This window comes from Triturus cristatus, chromosome 5_2 (assembly GCF_964204655.1).
Source record: "Triturus cristatus chromosome 5_2, aTriCri1.1, whole genome shotgun sequence".
NCBI classification, from domain to species: domain Eukaryota; kingdom Metazoa; phylum Chordata; class Amphibia; order Caudata; family Salamandridae; genus Triturus; species Triturus cristatus.
In genome coordinates this window covers 1,110,312,954-1,110,329,954 of record NC_140588.1, presented here as the reverse complement: position 1 = coordinate 1,110,329,954, position 17,001 = coordinate 1,110,312,954, and the positions used below count along the sequence as shown (strand labels likewise).

The 17,001-nt window shown below is 49.1% G+C and overlaps 3 pseudogenes; all 3 read right to left on the bottom strand.

Annotated features, from left to right (window-relative positions):
• Positions 1 to 5,066: 5,066 nt before the first annotated feature.
• On the bottom strand, positions 5,067 to 6,786 carry LOC146829804 (28S ribosomal RNA; annotated as a pseudogene).
• Positions 6,787 to 7,222: 436 nt separating this feature from the next.
• On the bottom strand, positions 7,223 to 7,376 carry LOC146829803 (5.8S ribosomal RNA; annotated as a pseudogene).
• Positions 7,377 to 8,373: 997 nt separating this feature from the next.
• On the bottom strand, positions 8,374 to 10,153 carry LOC146829802 (18S ribosomal RNA; annotated as a pseudogene).
• Positions 10,154 to 17,001: the final 6,848 nt, after the last annotated feature.

Below are 17,001 nucleotides of genomic sequence, written 5' to 3'. Positions count from 1 at the left end.
ATCGGATTGTGTACAGAAGTGGGATGGAATGGAGGAAATATTGAAAAAAATAAAAGAGGCTAGCCTGTCTAACTGTTTGACTGTTATGTTTTATTACCTGCAATAATATGCATGTACTTTTATGTGGACCTCCAAGGAGCTCCACATCTTTAATAAAGAATTGAATTGCACCAAGAAGCCATTGACATGGAGCTTCGATGTGTAACCCTGCTCAAAGATGTGTCATGCATCTATGTCAGTGACCGTCAATGGATGCTTGTGAAGCGAGACCTGTTGTCAAGGAAGCTACTGGGGCTTGCAAGGACCTGGGTAGTGATGCATCAGTGCTTAGGTCGAGCTGATTCATGCCTGGCCTGTACTAGTGAAGCCACTGATGAGTGAAAGGAGTTGTGCCAAGATTTACTGCCCCGACTCAAGCTGGGCCGGTTGTCAGCATTGAGATGAGTCCTGCTGTCTCATGCTGGCAGAGTTGTTGAGGCGATGTGCAGTCCTGTGTTAGGGAACTCTGGAGTTTTGGGACAGATATCAGAATTAGAATGTTTTGTGCTGACCAAGCTTGCAAAGCTCTTGAGGGTTTGCATGGTCCTGCTTCAATGATGTGTGCCTCTCGAGAAGCCTGTTATGTCCCTGTGGCTTAAAACCAGGAAGTCAGGTAACTTAGAGATCTTGAAGTACCTAGACAAACAGGCAGACTGTGATGTGTAAGTGTGATAAGTAACAGCTCCCTCCCTCATTCACTCACTGTGGCCTATCCTGCCAACATATTTCCTCCCATTATCTTACTGACGGAGAGAAATACACAAAGACCAACTGGCAGCTACACCTTGTCATGTGGTGAAGGAACAGGCTACAGGTGACAATGGGTGGGGCAGGAAAATGGCAAGCTTTTAAAAGAGTATTTTCAGAATTGTGATGAAAATTTTGACTGTGCCAATAACGAGGGTGTTTAATTACATTGCTATAGTCACTAAACGTGAACTAGCTCCTAAAGCTAAACTAAAGTAAATGTAGTCACAGAAAAGGAGCATAGATTATAATCACATACATTTTGTTCTGTTACTTAGCTGGACAAAGGATTGGGGGTGTAACCACCCCCCTTCCTGGTCCCACCCATAGGGAGGGACCTAGCAGGTAGTCCGGCCCCTAGAATCCGCTTAAAGGTAGGAGCTGTGTCCTAAGACTTCAGACATCCTGGAATCAACTTAACACTAAGAAGAAGACGGGAACTTCGACGCTCTGCTGCACAGAGGACTGAAGCCAATCTCCCCTGTGGTCAGGGAGTGACCACCTTGCTAACGCAAGCACCATCCAGCGAATCAACGTCTGCTTTGCCGCCGCCTCCCGCCAAAGCCCGAGCCCAGAGACTGACAAGACCTGGACCTCCAGACCTCTTACCGCCCGATCCACAGACCCTGAAAAGAGGAGACCCGTGAAGGCACCGAGACACGTGGAGCCAGCCATCTTGGAACGACTATGACAAGCTGACAAGTGCAACAACCGAGGCTCCCTCCAAGTTGTGCTTTGGGATCTGAGAAGCCCAACACCCGAGCAGCATCTGCACCAAAGGTGAGCCCTCCAGCATCTCCACGATCTGCGTGGGGCCCTTCTGCATTTTGCCACTCGACGCGCCTAACCGGTTGCTGGCCCGCTGGCTAGTGGCCATCTTGGCGACGAACTTCAAGAAATACACCGCTGGTCTGGTTGCTCCAGACTGGCCCTTGCTCCCCTCCAAAGGAGCAGTCCTTCTGACCTTGCTGGTCAGAACCATCAGCTTATTTCATCTCCTACAACATTAGCTTTTGCCAAGGCTTGTTTGCTTCGATCAAGTCGCCAACACCGCCGACAGCGAGAGCCTGCGTGGGACAGCTCGTGAACTGACTCCTGGACGTCGTCGACCTCCAGGGACCACGTGGCTGCAGAGACAAGCTACACCTTTCTTCCTGTTTGCACCCGACATTGCCTGGTACCCACCTGGTGCCACGCTGGTCACTGGCTAGTGACTGTGAACACTGTCCCCTCTGCTTACAGGTCTTCAACATCTCCGATCCACTCTTGGATCCACTGCATCTCTCCCGGACCGACCGCCTGCAGCATCTTTGTCTTCAAGCTCCACGGAACAGATAGAAGAAACCCGACGCACTTCGAGGCCTATGCACCCGCTTCCTGTGGGTGAGGTAAAGCTGGCACACCTGTGCCCACCTGTAGTAATACATCTCTAGTGCCTGTGTTCCAAATCTTGAGTTCCTAGTCCATCCGGAAGATCCTCTTTGCAGTAACTTTGTACTTTTTACGCACCCATTGAAACCTATGGGAGCACGCGTGTGACTATTTTCTCTGCACATGCCACCCGTGGACCTCCTGGTCACTAACTGATGTTAGCTCCTTGTAGGCCCAGCGATTCTAGAGGCCCTAGGCCTTTTCCCTTTTCTGTTCGTGGTACTTATACCACTATTTTAGTATATGGTTCGAGTGGCCACCAGGGCCTATCCATATAAAGTGCAACTTCTGTGTATTCTACTGTAATCTTGTTTGACGATTTGTGCTCCTGTGCTCATAAAGAGACTAGGGGTTACTTTGAGAAATAAATACATATATATTTTGAATATATATCTGTGTGGTGTCCTTTCATTGGTATAAAAGGGGGTTGCATTTGGTAAAACAGCTGGCTTAACACGCTTCACGAGTTTAGCCTCAAAGACTGCTTAGCCTACGCTACCACTAGGGCAACTAGTCCGAAAAGGTTGACTTACAACCACACCATAAGGGTCGCTTGGCATGGTACAAGGTGATCACTTTAACTAGTGAGCATCATATACCAGGCCAACTTCTCACAGAAGTCATTAGTTATTTCGAGCAGTGTAATTTCTTTACATAAATTTCTAATTTCCCATTCATCCGGTATCCGATTAATCGGCATGAATTTAAGGTTTTTCTTGTTTTCTTTTACAATTATGCTTTGGAAAATGTCATCAGCACTGATTTGGCAAGTGGCATCTTCTGCCCCATCAGTGATAATCCTGGCAATTTTCTTTTTGTCTTTTTTAACCCCTTGTGTGCCACGCCCTTTCCCCGCCCTGTGCCGGCCGTTACATTAGCGGGCGGGGTTCATGACGAGCTGGACTCGTCATGGGCACAGCGCAACCGCGGCCCATGACGAGTCCAACTCGTCATGGGCACACAAGGGGTTAAACATTTCCTGGTATTCTTTGTAGTTGCCTTTTGCTTCTGCATAAGTTTTCTTGTGTGACTGATTGAGCCTTCCATTTTTCTTATCTTTCTTTGATATCTTGTTTTGTGCTGACGCAGTCTGTGGCTAGTCTTGAGCAGGTTTCATAGGCTCATTATTGGGTTCACTCGTTGGTTCGGTACGATTTGTTGGTACAGGACTGATATCAGTGTTGTTTTCTGAGATATGTCACTATCTCATCCATCAGATCCATAGCATCATCGCGTTGCTCTATGTTTTGGATGTACTTCTCGACTTCTGTGATTCTATCCTCCAGCTCATCAAAGTTCTTGATTTTTTTAGCACGTTTGCGATTGATAACGTCCCTGCGCTTTTCTGTTGTTACTTCCACTGTAACCTCTGGTTCATCACAGGAGTCATTTTCTGAAACATTTGATGCTTGCAGTACATCTTTTGCCGATTTTTTACTCTAATCTCTTCTATCTCTTCTTTTTTCTGTAATTTGTTTTCTGTTTTTATTGTCAATATGTGGAACCAATAACGTATTATTATTTTTCTTGTTTTCATACATTTTTTCCAATTTTGCTAATAGTAGTATTTCTTGCTGTGACCATAATTTTAATGGTTTGCTGCTTGCCTGAGCTGCTAGTCTAGCCTCATTTTGCGCTCTTGGATGCGCATGCCAAGCATGATGTGAAACTCCTATCATTATTCCAAATCTGAGATCACAGAAGCTGCACGGGAATGGCAACTCTCCTTTTTGAGATCTTCCTTTACATTTTGCACATTGGCATGCATTATTGTGATATTCGGCTTCTTTGTCACATTTTGAACAATACATTTTGAGACATGTTTTCTTAATTCTTTAAAAGTTCCCAATATGTCGCCTCACAAGTCACATTTATACTTTTCGTTTGGGTATTTCCAAAATGTGACTTTTTTTGTGTAGTCACTTTTCTTTGTTATCAATTCTTTGCTGACCTCGTACACATCAGGTAGATTTTCAAAGTTGGTTGTACCAATGTCATTCTTGGCTGAGGAGGCCACAAACTTGATGGTTTCACAGAGGTCTACTGCTGTGTCTTCTTCTGCTTCAGAGGGTGAACTAAGGCCTATATCGTGATCTGAATCGTTTTTGCTTGTTGCATTGTTTGAAGCGGGTGCTGGTTTCTCAAATTCGGTGAGGAGGTTAATGATTTTTGGAAAAGACAGCACCTTCTAACGCCATCTTAACAGGGTTTTTAATCTCCAGGAACTACCCCATCTGGAATTGTGTTTGTTTGCTTCACCACTTCTCACTATCACGCTTGCTGCCATGATAGAACCTTGTTTGGCCTGTCTCAAGAGACTTCTCTATGCAGAGTTTAGCACTATAGAGGCAGTTACCAGCAGGAACACTGGGAGGTAAGGGCCACTACAACTGAGAATAGGTTAAGAGAGTCATAGTTACTCTCGCCGTTTAACCGCGCTTCATTGAATTTCTTAACTTTGACTTTCAGAGCAGTGGGCAGAAATCACATCGCGTCAACACCCGCCTAGGGCCTTTGCGATGCTTTGTTTTAATTAAACAGTCAGATTCCCCTGGTCCGTAACAGTTCTAAGTCAGCTGCTAGGGGCTGGCCGAGGCAGAATGCCGGCCCTGTGCCCCTGGGGAGGGGGCATGGAGAGAGGCGACCACTGCAGCTGGGGCAATCCACAGGAACGGCCTGGCTCGCATCCAGAGTTGCTGCCGCCCCAGAGGGAGGCCCCTTGTCCAGCCACAGCACGCGCCCAGCCCCACTTCACACCCTAGCCCAACCAACCCAGCCCTTAGAGTCAATCCTTATCCCGGAGTTACGGATCTGACTTGCCGACTTCCTTTACCTACATTGTTCCAACATGCCAGATGCTGTTCACCTTGGAGACCTGCTGCGGATATGGGTCACACCATCTCCCTCAGATTTTCAAGGACCAGCGAGAGCTCACCAGACGCCGCTGGAACCACACCGCTTTCGAAAGCTTGGGCCCCTCTCTCAGGGCGAATCCATTCCAGGGTGCCCTGCCCTTAACAAAGAAAAGAAAAATCTCCCTGGGTCTCCCGCCGGCTTCACCGGGATCATTTGCGTTACCGCACTGGATCTGATCCCCACTCTCTTTCGATCGGCAGAGGGCAACGGAGGCCATCTCCTATTCCTTCCGAACGGCGCTCGCCCATCTCTTAGGACCGACTGACCCATGTTCAACTGCTGTTCACATGGAACCCTTCTGCACTTCGGCCTTCAAAGTTCTTGTTTGAATATTAGCTACTACCACCAAGATCTGCACCTGCGGCGGTTCCAACCGGGCCCTTGCACTAGTGATGGCCAGCTATGGGCCTGACGGTCCAGTGCCATCCATTTTCAGGGCTAGTTGATTCGGCAGGTGAGTTGTTACACGCTCCATAGCGGATTCCGACTTCCATGGCCACCGTCCTGCTGTCTATATCAACCAACATGTTTTCTGGGGTCTGATGAGCATCGGGTGCCTTAACCCGGCGTTTGGTTCATCCTGCAGTGCCAGTTCTGCTTACCAAAAGTGGCCCACTAGGCACTCGCATTCCATGCCCAGCTCCACGCCAGTGAGCTGAGCTTCTTACCCATTTAAAGTTTGAGAATAGGCTGAGATCGTTTCGGACCCAAGACCTCTAATCAGTCGCTTTACCAGATAAAACTGGGGGCTCCGAGCGTCAGCGATCCTGAGGGAAACTTTAGAGGGAACCAGCTACTTTATGGTTCAATTAGTCTTTCACCCCTATACCCAGGTCGGATGACCGATTTGCACATCAGGACCACTACAGATCTCCACCACCAGAGTTTCCTCTAGCTTCGCCCTGCCCAGGCATAGGTTACCATCTTTCGGGTCCTATCACGCACGCTCATGCTCCACCTCCCTGACAGAGGGGGAGATGGGCCAGCGGTGTGCCCGCCAATGGAAGCGTGGCGGGATCCCACCTCAGCCCTGTGGACACGACAAAGCTGCTACCAGTGGGGCCGTAACACCCTCTGCTGGAGTGGAGGGCCACCTGCCACCCCAAAGCCTTCCCAGCCGACCCGGAGCCAGTCGTGGTGCACCGCTGCAGAGGAAATGCGCCCTGCTGTGGCCGGGTAGGACCCGTGTGCTTGTCCCACGCATGGGATCCAGAACTCCCAGGCCACCGACCTTCCCGCCATATTGAATCCTCCTGGCAGACTGCTCGAACCCCACCCATTCACCTCTCGAGGGTTTCACACCCTCTTGAACTCTCTCTTCAAAGTTCTTTTCAACTTTTCCTTATGGTACTTGTTAGCTATCAGTCTCGCAACCGTATTTAGCCTTAGATGGAGTTTACCACCTGCTTTGGGCTTCATTCCCAAGCAACCCGACTCCGAGAAGATCCGATCCCAGCGCACCGTCGGCCGCTACCGGTCTAACACTATCCGAGGGGTTAGCCTCGAGGACTTGGGCTCCCTGAGCAAAGCTGGGAGTCGGTCTTCTGTACACCATATTTCGGCACTGGGCTCTTCCCTCTTCACTCACCATTACTGGGGGAATCCTGGTTAGTTTCTTTTCCTCAGCTTAGTAATATGCTTAAATTCAACAGGTCGCCATGTCTGATCTGAGGTCGTAGTCGGAAGAAAACGCCAAAGCGTTAAGGAGGACCCTGGGAAGGCCAACTCCCTGCCAGAGCAGGGGTCTGGCTTCCCAGCAGCGTACACCCTCTTTCCCTGGATTGGATCTGGAGGGGTTTCGCCCTCGCTGGGAAGCTGGCAATGGAGGTGGGTGCCCGAGACGCGTGCGCAAGGGCAGCCGGTGGGATACCACAGACAGCCACACGTGGGATGCAGCCAGGAACCCCAGGACAGGCCCCTTCTCGGGGCTAGGCACGCCGGTGGCATACCTCCGCGGCAGGACCGGCGAGGGACACTGCCATGGGTGATCGGGGGGTTTGACCTTGTGGGGGGACGAAGGGAAGTAGAGATAACCCTGCAACAGCCCCAGTCACGTCCTGGGGAATCCCCAGGGTGATTGACGATCGAGCGAACCCCAGACAGTCATAGCCCCAGGAGGAAGCAAGGGCCGCAAGATGCTTTTGAGGTGTCGATGATCAATGTGTCCTGCAATTCACACTAATTCTCACAACTAGCTGCATTCTTCATTGACGCACTAGCCGAGTGATCCACCGCCAAGAGTCGCAGGCAACTTTTTGAAAACGTTCGCACACCTGCAGGAGCAGGAGAGGCGGGAGGAAGGCGACGCCGTATGTCCGCCACCCGTGCAGCAGGCGGCCCGGGTGCCCCGTTCAAGGCTTCCCCTCTGGAGTCAGACTGCACTGCTGGGAGAAAAATAACATTAGCAGGCGCTTCGCCCTGGATTCCCCCTGACCCACCCACAGGCGAGGGAGGGGGCTCCCAGAGTGACAGGAGTAGGCAGCCCTGCAGCCACCGGTCCCTCCCAGAGTAACAAGGAGGGACCACACGAGCCTTCAAACCCCTTAGCCCGGCCGCACGGGACCAGTTCAGGCTTGGTACCTGGCAACGAGGCAGGGTCGCTCCACATGGACGTCAGCTGTCCGTCACCGGTGGGCCCGAGCCATGCCGGCAGGCTGGCTTTTTTCAGCTCACCACACCTTTGCCCGGGTCAGAGGCGCTAGAAGACAGGTACCTCTCCATCCCGCAAGCCTCCCACTGAGAGGAGCCAGGGTCCCCTCCCAGGCCCTTGGCCCTCCTATTTCAGGCCCACCCTGCCTCACAAGAAGGGCCACTCCTCGGTCGCCCGGTTCCCGGTGGAGCCGGGACATGGGCACCAGAGAGCCCCGACGGCTGCAAGGACTTTCGAAGGGGGGTGTTTACTAGCCTCATAATGCACTGCCATTCAGTTTCCCCCCACTGGCGGGTCATGCCGGGTGAGCTTGGGTTCTATCTTGGTAGGGCCTACTGCTGTGACCATCCCAGAGAGGGACAGGGGCTGCCCCCTGTCCCCGGTCCCTTGCATGTCAGTCGGGTCCTCCCCAGGGAGAAGAAGCCGGCCAAAGGCCCGGATCTCACCCAAGCACCCCATGCGGCCACGGACTGCTCTGACAGCTGGGGCGTGCCAGGGCAGGGCTGGGCCCTGTGCCTAAGGTGTGTGCTTGCAGGAGGTAGCCAAGGGCTTCGGGCTGGCACCGTCGGTCACTCGAGCTGCTCTGCCGTTAATGATCCTTCCACAGGTTCACCTACGGAAACCTTGTTACGACTTTTACTTCATCTAGATAGTCAAGTTTGATCGTCTTCTCGGTGCTCTGCCAGGGCCGTTGCTGACCCTGGCAGGGCCGATACGAGGACCTCACTAAACCATCCAATTGGTAGTAGCAACAGGTGTTGTGTACAAAGGGCAGGGACTTAATCAACGCAAGCTTATGACCCGCACTTACTGGGAATTCCTCATTCATGGAAAATATTTTCATTCCCCAATCCCTATCACGAATGGGGTTCAACGGGTTACCTGCACCTGTCGGCGAAGGGTAGACACACGCTGATCCGTTCAGTGTAGCGCGCGTGCAGCCCCGGACATTTAAGGGCATCAAAGACCTGTTATTGCTCGATCTCGTGTGGCTGAACGCCACTTGTCCCTCTAAGAAGTTGGACGCCGCCTGCTGGGGGTCATGTAACTAGTTAGCGTGGAGGAGTTTCGTTCATTATCAGAATTACCAGACAAATCACTCCACCAACAAAGAACAGCCATGCACCACCACCCACAGAATGGAGAAAGAGCTATCAATCTGGCAATCCTTTCCCTGTCGGGCCAGGTGAGGTTTCCTGTGTTGAGTCAAATTAAGCCTCAGGCTCCACTCCTGGTGGTGCCCTTCCCTCAATTCCTTTAAGCTTCAGCTTTGCAACCGTACTCCCCCCGGAACCCAAAGACTTTGGTTTCCCAGAAGCTGTTCAGCGGGTCATGGGAATAACGCCGCCGGATCGCTATTCGACATCATTTATGATTGGAACTGCAACGGTATCTGATTGCCTTCGAACCTCTGACTTTCATTCTTGATTAATGAAAACATTCTCGGCAAATGCTTTCACTTTGGTTCGACTTGCGCCGGTCCAAGAATTTTACGTCTAGCGGCATAATACAAATGCCCCTAGCCGTCCCTCTTAATCATGGCCCCAGTTCCGAAAACCAACAAAATAGAGTCCTATTCCATTATTCCTAGCTGAAGTATTCAGGTGACCGGCCTGCTTTGAACACTCTAATTTAAGTAAACACTCAGTCAAGAGCATCAAGGGGGCGCTGAGAGGCAGGGGCTGGGACAGGCGGTAGCTCGCCTCAAGGCAGAATGCCAGCTTGATCCCAAGATCCAACTACGTGCTTTTTATCTGCAGCAACTTTAATATACGCTATTGGAGCTGGAATTACCGTGGCTTCTGGCACCGGACTTGCCCTCCAATGGATCCTCGTTAAATGATTTGAAGTATACTCATTCCAATTACAGGGTCTCGAAAGACTCCTATATTGTTATTTTTTGTCACTACCTCCCCGAGTCAGAAGCGGGAAATTTGCGCGCCTGCTGCCTTCCTTGGACGTGGTAGCCGTTTCTCAGGCTCCCTCTCTGGAATCAAACCCTGATTCCCCGTTACCCATGGGCACCATGGTAGGCACAGAAAGTACCATCGAAAGCTGATAGGACAGACATCTGAATGTATCGTCGCCTTCACTGGGACGTGCGATCGCCTCAAGGTTATCTAGAGTCACCAAAGCGGGCCCAGATTGGTCTTGGTCTGATAAATACACGCTTCCCGGGAGGTCAGTGCTTGTCGGCATGTATTAGCTCTAGAATTACCACAGCTATCCAAATAACAGATGGAGCGATTAAAGGAACCATAACTGATTTAATGAGCCATTTGCGGTTTCACTGTACCGCCCGTGTGTACTTACAAGTGCATGGCTTAATCTTTGAGACAAGCATATGCTACTGGCATGATCAACCAGGTAGATGCACCTGCTGATGGGGTGGGATCGGGGTGCCGTGTGTCCATCTCCCCGACCTGACAACCTTCTCGCTCCCCTCCCTCTCGGGAGCCTGCTAGGGGAAGGAGCCTACCCGGCTGGGCTGGAGGGCTCATTGGAGGGGTGTGGAGAAGTGTGGTCGCATGGGCACCAGTGGGCTGAGCCATCTCCCCCGGAAGGGAGAGGCAGGCTGAGGCGCAGCCTGAGTGAGACGCAGGGGTGCTGGAGCCTGGCGATGGCGGCACCCCTCGGAACCGTTGTTCTGAGCTGCTGTGGAAATGTGCTGGGCGGAGAGGGGTGACGCCATGGCGCACAGGCCCTACGGACCTGCCGGGCAGCAGCATCTGAGGTCCTGGCACCACCCGATACCTTCCGCTTGGGTCGGACCACTGGGGGCACGAGCTGCCGGGCCACTCTGCCTTCGCTCTGCTGGGTAGGGTGAAAGGCCTCCCACCAGGCAGTATGCCCTCGAGTCAGTAGAAGAAGTACAGGTGATCGTGCTAGGTTTGATGCTAATATACGTGAGCAGGATGGGTTCAACACTTTTGATAGAAGGAACCAATATCAAATGTCTGACTATGTGCCATCTAATCTTCAAGGTTCTGCTTATGCATAGTATTGCCTAGGATGGGGTAAGGAATCAGTTGAAGTTCTAGTAGATCAAAGGGGTCACTATGTCACAGCAAACGTTTTGGGCTCCACTGATCAGTTTCTGGTTGATACAGGAGCTACTCGTAGCACCTTGTCTAAGCAATTGGTTCCAAGGGCTCCCCTGTCTGGCTTAACCATTACATTGATAGGCTTCGATGGAACCCCTTCCCTTAGCCCATTGTCGCAACCTCTTGCATTCCATGTGGACAAATTTACTGCTCCATGTCCATTTTTGCTTTCCCCGAACACACCAGATAATATTGTGGGTCTTGATATGCTTAAGTATTTCAGGGCTACGATACGATGTTCTCCAGAAGGTGTACGTGTTATCTTGAATGACAACCATCCGACGGAGAGAGCTTGTCTTGTTAAAGAGGATATTGCATTAGCTTCACTCCCTAGTACTTTGTGGGCTACTTCAGACACTGATGTAGGGCAAATGGTTATTCCTCCAGTACATATTAGTGTCAAGGAGGGCGCTGTACTGCCACATTTGCCTGAATACAAAATTTCACAGGAAGGGGAAGAAGCACTCATACGTATTGTCCATGATCTCATTGAAGTGGGGGTTGTTGAGGAAGTTCCTTACAATGTTTGTAACAGTCCGATTCTTCTTATTCTGAAAAAAGATACTGACACTAGGGTTTACAGATTCATTATTGATTTACGAGAAGTTAACAAGATTGTAGTACCACAATACCCCGTGGTTTCTGACATAACGACACTTCTTACTTTGGTTCCCCCGACAGCGACTACATTTTCTGTGATAGACTTGAAGAATGCTTTCTTTTCGATCCCTATTCATCCTGATAGCCGATATTTGTTCGGTTTCACTTTGAATAATCGATTGTATAGATTCTGTAGAGTTCCTCAAGGCTATAATGAGAGTCCTAGTATTTACAGTCAAGCATTAAAAAGACAACTTGATTCTTTCGTTTTGCCTGAAGGAGTGGCTCTCATACAATATGTTGATGACATCTTGTTGACAGCCGACACCCCTGAACAGTGTGAAAAATGTACTTTGTCCTTGCTCTCTTTTCTTGCTTCCCATCATCACAAAGTATCACGAAAGAAATTGCAATATTGTAGACCGAAGGTAACCTACTTAGGTCACCTTCTGTCTAAGGAGGGACGTGCACTTACACCAGATCGCATTCAATCTATTTTAGTGCCCCGTACGTGCATTCATTGGTCTTACTTCTTTTTGTAGGCAATGGATATTAGGATTTTCACACATTGTTAGATGGACAGATGGACACATGGAAAGATGAATGTGAGACTGCTTTCCGACAGTTACGACAAGCTCTTTGTTCAGCACCAGTGTTAGGTACTCCAGATTATACGAAGCCTTTTACATTATATGTACACGAGAAAGATGGATGTGCATTGTCAGTTTTAGTGCAGACACACGGTGACAAACAGCGTCCCTGTGCATATTTTTCAGCAGTACTTGATCCTGTTGCTCGTGCGTTACCTGGATGCTTCCGTTCAGTTGCAGCAACAGCTGTGTCAATGCGTCAGAGTGAAGGGATAGTTTTGTCACATAAGCTGTTGGTGCTAGTACCCCATGCGGTTGATGCCCTTTTAAATCAGACGAAGACGCAGCATTTAACTAGTGCTCGTCTGACAGGATATGAATTGACATTGTTGGCCCCTCACATTACACTAAAGAGATGTGCCACTTTGTTGCCATACCCGGTGACTCAGTCTCAGTCACAGGAATCTCATCATTGTATATTCCTTACTGAGGAACAGACAAAGGGTCGTGTCGATATGCAAGACACGCCCCTTTCAAGTGTTGATGGGGAACTATGGGTTGATGGGTCCTGTTTGAAGTTACCAGATGGTACAACGTCAGCTGCATATGCAATTACAGCACTTCAGATGGTAGTTGAGACAGCTCGTATTCCACAGAAGTCAGCTCAGGCAGCTGAGCTAATAGCGTTGACACGAGCGTGTGAACTTAGTACTGATTTATCTGTGAACATTTATACAGACAGCCGCTATGCGTTCGGAGTGGCCCATGATTTTGGGCTACTCTGGAAGGAGAGGGGCTTTCTTACATCCCATCCGGGGTGCAAATAATGCATGGAGAATTAGTACATAATCTCTTGACTGCTTTAACATACCCAAAGAGAATAGCAATTGTTAAATGTAGCGCACATAAGAAAATAATTGAAAAGATAGGACAAGGCAATGCTTTTGCAGACCAAACAGCCCGTGAAACTGCCATGCAGCAAAGCACCACGTCTATGTATATAGTGAAGTCACAGGCTGAACGTTGGCATGATACCAGACAGGAAGTGCTAGATATGCAGAGATCTGCTTCTGCAGAAGAAATTGAGCAATGGTCTAAGGAGGGAACATTGGATGATGAGGGCTGTTGGAGGAATAAAGAGATGAGCAAGTGGAGATTGCCGACAACCTATTTACAACCTATGATTCATATGGCACATGGGCCGGCACATGTTGGAGCCTTCTCGATAACGAAATTGCTCATGCAAGTTTGGGAGCATCCAGAAATTGCCGGCACAGCTAAAAAGATGGTGCAGTCTTGTCTGATTTGTCTTCAGCATAACCCTGGTAAAGGGACACAAACTCCAACAGGAGGGTTTGCTACGTCAACTGCACCTTTTGAAGTTTTGCAAATGGATTACATCCAGCTTGAGCGCTGTTATAACTTAAAGTATGTTTTTGTAGTGGTATGTGCCTTTAGTAAATGGATAGAGGCATACCCTACGAAGGACAATACAGCTCTCACTACAGCAAAGGTGCTTTTGAAGGAATTTTTCCCTAGATTTGGTGTTTGTAATCTTTTATGGAGTGATAACGGACCCCATTTTATTGGGCAAGTTGTCGAATATGTCCTGAAGGGGTTAGGGATAAAGCAGAAGTTTCACGCTGCTTTTCATCCACAATCAGCAGGGTTAGTGGAGAGGTATAACGCCACACTTAAATTAAAACTGGGGAAAATACTAGCCTCCACATCCTTGAATTGGCCAGACGCATTACCTTTGGCACTGTTGTCCATTAGATCAGTGCCACATTCGCGGTCTGGTCTTACACCATATGAGGTGGTGTTTGGCAGGCCTATGAACATTTGGGGAATTCCTAAACCACGTCCCATACATGATGTGCCTTGTGTATTGATGAGTGACTATCTATCACAATTGACTGACAGTTTGGTCTCTATTTATCAACAGGTGTGAGAAGCTCTTCCTGATAGGTCTGCAGGTGAAGGCCATGGACTTCGGCCTGGAGACCAGGTGATGATCCGATCGTTCCAGAGGTTGAGCAGCTTGGAACCAAGGTGGTGCGGCCCGGAGCAGGTGCTCCTTTCAACGAGAACTGCGGTTCGAGTGACGAACAGAAGGAACTGGGTGCACTCCACCCACTGCAAGAAAGTGCCGTCTACCTTGGTGGATCCTATTGCCTTGATCGACCATCGGGACATCCTGGATACAGAGAAAGGCCAAGCCATATCACCTGACGAACCTGAGGAAGTCTTCCCGGACCATACAATTCCTGGAGTATCCCGATATCAACTGAGACAACGGAAAGAGCCTGCATCGTCGAAATAGACTGGTTGAGCAACCTCCCTGGGTTAGTGAAAAGGAATGCCGATGTGGCAAGGGGGGGGGATCAGTTCTGTATAGTGTAGCGACACCCGTCTTGACCCTCGGTGAAGAAATCAACGGCTGCCCAGGGATAAGAGCTCCAACAATTCTTTTCAACAATAAGCTGATCATGTCCACAATGAGCTCAACTGTTTCTAAGAGAAAGATCATTTGTGCTATAGGGTTTGTTGTTGCTATGGTGGCTGTAGCAGTAATAACCTGGTTCGTTGAGAAAGTGGCTCCTGCTCGAGAACTTTTGATCGCCACTACTCCAGTACCAGTTGAACACCACTACTTTACGCTTCCCTATCATGAGAGGAAGCATCGACAATCCTACTTAAATAATACCTTTATCCAGATGTTGCATCATACTCACAATGCCACGAATACTACCAACTGTTGGGTGTGTGGAATGATACCTGCACATCAAAAGAAAGGAGGAACACCTTTTATTCCTCTTCCCTTTTCTCATAATGGTTCTTGTCAAGCTTGGTATGCGCTTCTGTTTGCATCTGGAAGACGTACAGTAGGCGGGCTTCTTTTTCGCCTCAATAAAGTATGCTGCCAAGATAAAGATCGTTATCCTCAAGCCAAAGGGACCAAACGGGAATGGGAAGAGTATCAACCGGACAATGTTTCAACACCATATATCTTCACAAATATGAGAAATTTCACCAGTAATAAACAATTTGTGATTTCTGTTACTAGAGCTAAAGCAGATTTATGTGTAAGCAGTATTGAAGAATTCCAGTGGGGAAAAGTGAATGTACTGTAATTCTGCCTATTGAAGGTATAAATAATAGCACTTTCATAGCCTCACACAATACTTATTTTATCTGTGGTAGCCACGGATATTATCAACTACCTGCTGGGTGGTCAGGCGTGTGTCCTTTCTATTGCCCCCTGTGTTTCTGGCACCTGCATCATACCACCGGGACCTTAAATTATTTGACGATATCTCTAGAAATAGATATAAAGGGACAGTAAGTGTTGACGAAGTAGACCAAACTGATACCACTCTACAACAATATGTTGATTTTAATTTAGGTTTGTTCTTTTTTGTGGGTGCTGCATTAAACAGTAGGAAAATAAGACGATTGACTAGAGTTGTGGAAGCTGTTACCAATCAGACAGCTATGGCACTCGGGAACATTACGGAGGAGCTGCAAATTGCAAGGATTATAGCTCTCCAGAACCGAATGGTTCTAGATGTGGTTCTGGCTGATCGAGGTGGTGCATGTCGCATCATCGGCAGCAGCTGTTGTGTATTCATACCGGATCACTCGCCTTCAGTATATGACGTAATATCAAAGCTGCATAAGATTGCTGCAGAAATTCATCCAGAGACTGGTACTTGGACTCTAGCTGGATGGTTTTGGACTCTCATTTCTGCTTGGGGCTGGAAGCTACTAACTATCTTGTGTATAATTATTTCAATACTTTTTACATGCTGTGTATGTATCCAATGTGGTCCAATGCTTTGTTCCATTTGCATTTCTGTCTGTATACCTGTCAAAAGAAATATTGCAGAGACACAGGCCCAACAAATGTTGAATAAAGAAGTGGCCGAAATAATGCTAATAGATGTACGGGATGCATATTTAGATTACCCCAGAGGAACAGATGTCTTCAGCTAATGCTAAAAGGGTCACTGTCGTAAATTGGCTGCGATTGGATTAGCATTAGCGGAATCCATCTGGTATTTAGAGGCTATCTTGTCAATTTTGTGGAATCCATTTGTATTTCTGGCAGCCATTTTGTCTGCCATGTGCTCACCAAGAGCTGTTTCCTTCTTCACTGTTGTTTACCCTTGTGTTCTGTTTAAAGGACTGGTTATACTTAGACTCTGCTACTCTGTGCATGCGCAGAAGAATCTAACTGTCCATACATCTGTTTTTAGCCTGTAGCTGTCAGGTTGTTTCTACCAGAGTCAGCAACTGCTAGCTCCTCCTTTACTGTTGACTGTGCATTTCTGTATGACCCTCTATGTATGTAATTCTCCTATGTGTGCTTGTACCGCCCTCTTTTTTGACCCCCTGTGTGGGTATAAAAGACCCATGGTTCTTCTACTCTGTGTGCTACTTCACTCAATACCGAAGGGTGCTGTTTGAATGTAGTTCCACCTCATGAGGTTTTATTAAACTTTGTATTTTCTATTCCAGTTTCTGTGCCAACTTCTTCCCAATAGTCTGAGGACTCTGTGCAGAGAAGGGCGAACCCCTTGCACTGGTAGGCCTAGCTGAGGTCTCTTTCAACAGAAGGACCAAGGACAGTGCTCGCGGTGGGTAGGCCACCCTCTGAGGGGCCCTCAGGGTCCCCGGCCAGAGCTCCTGAAATCAGCCAAGCACAGGGAGGTTCCCCGGGCATAACAGAACCCTATCCCGGGCCTTTGGCAGAGCGGCAGGCTGGGGGACGGGGCTCAGGGCCGGAGCACTTGACCCAGGGCCTGGTGGGGCCGCTGGACCCAGCCAGGGCGCCCAGGCCCAGAGGCGCCGAGCAAGCCTCCCCGGGCCTGCCGGACACCATCCGGGCACCCTGCCATGCAGAAGGACCAAGGACAGAGCC